The sequence below is a fragment of the Colobus angolensis genome, unplaced genomic scaffold, assembly GCF_000951035.1.
Source record: "Colobus angolensis palliatus isolate OR3802 unplaced genomic scaffold, Cang.pa_1.0 Scaffold121, whole genome shotgun sequence".
In the NCBI taxonomy this organism is placed as follows: domain Eukaryota; kingdom Metazoa; phylum Chordata; class Mammalia; order Primates; family Cercopithecidae; genus Colobus; species Colobus angolensis.
The window spans coordinates 6,831,318-6,834,323 of NW_012113253.1; the positions used below are offsets into that span (position 1 = coordinate 6,831,318).

Sequence of the window (3,006 nt, forward strand, 5' to 3'; positions counted from 1 at the left end):
CGCCTGCCAGGCCCTGCAGGTGGCCGGGTAGCAGGCCAGCCGCGGAAGCGGAGCGGTAACCTTATCCCCGGCGACAGCCGCCGATCGGCTGCCGGAGTGTGGCGCTCCCGGTGGCCGCAGGGGCCGGGGTTCGGGCAGTCTCGGCCTCCGGGAGGCGCGTCTCGTACCAGGGTCCGTGAGAACTGGCTAGATGGGGGGCTGCGTGGCCTTTGGTGGCAGGGAGGAGGAAGGGGTCTCCAAGGCGGGAGAGGCGGGTTTGGGGAGGAAGGTGCGCCAGGCTGCAGCTGGGGTCGGAGAAGTGTTGGGTGGAGACCTCACTCTGGGTGCGTTCCTCCTCTCCTCTCCCCAAAACGATGGTGTTAAAAGCTAGGGTCAGGATGTGGAGCGCTGCCTGGGCCTCTTCCTTTCAGATGGTTATGGAGAATGAGCCTACTTCCTGGACCCAAAATCCTTTTCTTCTGTTACTCATTTGTGTTGGTTTTAAAAGGAGCTTTGGGGCAGTGCTTACTTGTTGCCTCCTACGAGAGCGCCTCATTTTAGAACTCGTTTCTTCTACTACTTCCATCTTTGCAGCCCCCTCGGAAAACCACACTGAGAGTTGCATTAAAAACCAACATGTAGGTATTTGTAAATGACTTTTTCCCTCCAGTTTGTCCCATTTAATTCAAGGAGCGGTTATAGCTGCCTACGATTTTGTAGAAAATTCTGTTGGCTTGAGAGCAAGTCCTAAGTTGAGCTGTCCAAAAGCAGGTGGTTGGTTCGTTTGAATTTCTGCTTTCAGAAAGGAAATCGATGCGGCGTGTTGTCACAAGTTAGGGGCCTACCTCATGCATTTAGCTTATTTGATTGCATTTCCTTTACCTGGTTTTATTTATTCTCTTCGGGCTTTTTGGTTGCTGTTTGGTGACAATGGAAAATGGGTTAAATCTATTGTGTAATGTTATATTTTAGGGAAAGTCCTAAGTGCAAAAAGTTAAAAATAATTTTGCGTATCTAATGGCATTGCTTTGTACGAGTCACTACCTGGAACTATCAAAATAGCTAGTAACTTCTAGAAAGCAAAGAAACTTATGAAATTAGTGGCTTACCATTTTTGAATATTTTTTTTTTCAACGTAAAACAAGGTTTCCCACAAAATCAGTGTATTAACATACAGAAAATACATTGTGTCGAAGAGTTAAGATGTGTGAGAGGATTGGCTATTTTGTTACAAAGTCCTGATAGGAAGACATTGAGACAAAAAATCTTACAAAACATTGGTATACATAAAGGTTGATCACGTGACTACTGTCGTCCAAATAATACATAAGTATCCAAACCTGTTTCCGTGGGAATAGGTTTGTAAGCTTGCGGTAACATCGGACTTAAATACATTTTTTTTTAAATGTGCCTTTTGGCTTAGAATTAAGAATTTTTTTATCTAAAGCAAAAATCGAAGCTTAGTCGTCAAGCACTAATAACAGCTGGTAGTATTTACCATTGTTTGATGGGAATGGGGTTCTCATATTAGGCTGGCATGCTAAACATTTTCAATTACGAAAATATATTAGGCTTGTATGCTAACCTAGTATAAAAAACCCGTATTTCGTCAGTTGAAATATTCAGCTGACTATCCGGAAAAACATTGACCCTCTTTTATATTTTATCTGACTTTGAGTTCATTTTTTTTAATGCTAGTGGGAACTTCTCCAATCAGTGTATTCTTTTAGTTTCCTTTTTTGGGGAACAGGAGGAGCGCAGTAATTTTTATGAAATGCTTTGACCTCATATCCATTAACTAATTACGGTCCTAGTCAGAAGAAACTAGCATCCTTCCCTGGTGAAGTTGATACAAAGCCATTGTATGTTCCTGTCCTACAATGATTTACATTCAGTTACAGTGCTAGTCTAAAGTATATATATATATATGAATTCTACTTAGGATCCAATTTTGATGTATTTAAAAAGCAATTGAGACTCATGATAGACTCTTTATGAACAGGTTTAATTATGAACAGGTTTGACTTGTGTGATCGAATAAAAGCCTTTAATTTAAATGGAAAAGTAAAAGTAACTTTTTTCAGTGACTTGATTTTCTTTTTTTTTTTTTAATCCATTTGGGTTCACGTCAGATCATCGGTAACAAAAAGTGGTATCTTTCAGCTTTGTAAAAGAACCCTCTTAACCAAGTTCATTCCCTCAACTGGGAACTAACGTCTAGAGAGCAAAGAAACTTCTGGGATTAGTGGCTGGCTGACAATCTCATTTTATAATTTGTGCAGCAATCCAGCAAGACCAACTTTTAAAAAAAATTAATAACAGTAGTTTTATGAAAACTAAGTAAGAGAACAGTTTCCACCTATTTCTGAGGTCTCTTTTAGAAGGATTAACAGACAGCTTTTATTTCTCTTAAAGTTATAAAAATCACAATCGCAAGTCACAATGGATACTTTGCAGAGTGATCAAGTAAAATGACGGCGGGGGCTAAACTTTTTTCGTAAACTTTTGAAGATTACAGACAGTAAAGTGCATAAATCTTAAGTGTACAGTTCAATGAATTTTTACAAGTAAGCACACTTGATTCAAGAACATTTTCAGAACCCCATAAGTCCCCTTCATGTCCTGTCTTCCCAGTCATTACCCGTAACTTCCAAGGTGACCCCTTTCACTGTAGATTAGCTTTGCCTGTTTTGATCTTTAAATAATGTATATTCCCTACAACTGGCTTCTTTCCTTTAACATTGAGATACAACCAGTTTGTTACTTGTAACAATTTTTTGTTTGTTTATTTTTGAGACCAGAGTCTGGCTCTGTCGCCCAGGCTGGAGTGCAGTGGTGCCATCACACCTCACTGCAACCTCCGCCTCCCAGATTCAAGCAGTTCTCCGGAGACCTCAGCCTCCCAAGTAGCTGGAATTACAGGTGCTCGCCACCATACCTGGCTAATTTATTTATTTATTTATTTATTTAATTTTTTTTGTATTTTTAGTAGAGATGGGGTTTTACCATCTTGGCCAGGCTGATCTT

At 40.5% G+C, this 3,006-nt stretch overlaps 1 protein-coding gene across 2 annotated transcripts in view; it reads left to right on the forward strand.

Moving 5' to 3' along the window:
• Window positions 1-3,006, forward strand: part of ZNF706 (zinc finger protein 706) — a 10,530-nt gene that overhangs the window by 1,444 nt on the left and 6,080 nt on the right. The window contains exons 1-3 of one of the 2 annotated variants that reach the window (XM_011931498.1): window positions 7-55; window positions 488-617; window positions 2,781-2,901. The exons of the other annotated variant lie outside the window; for it this stretch is intronic. The gene's annotated coding sequence lies outside the window, so the exon portion shown is untranslated. Of the gene's footprint in view, window positions 1-6; window positions 56-487; window positions 618-2,780; window positions 2,902-3,006 lie in introns of those variants that run through there. 2 annotated transcript variants of the gene reach the window in all.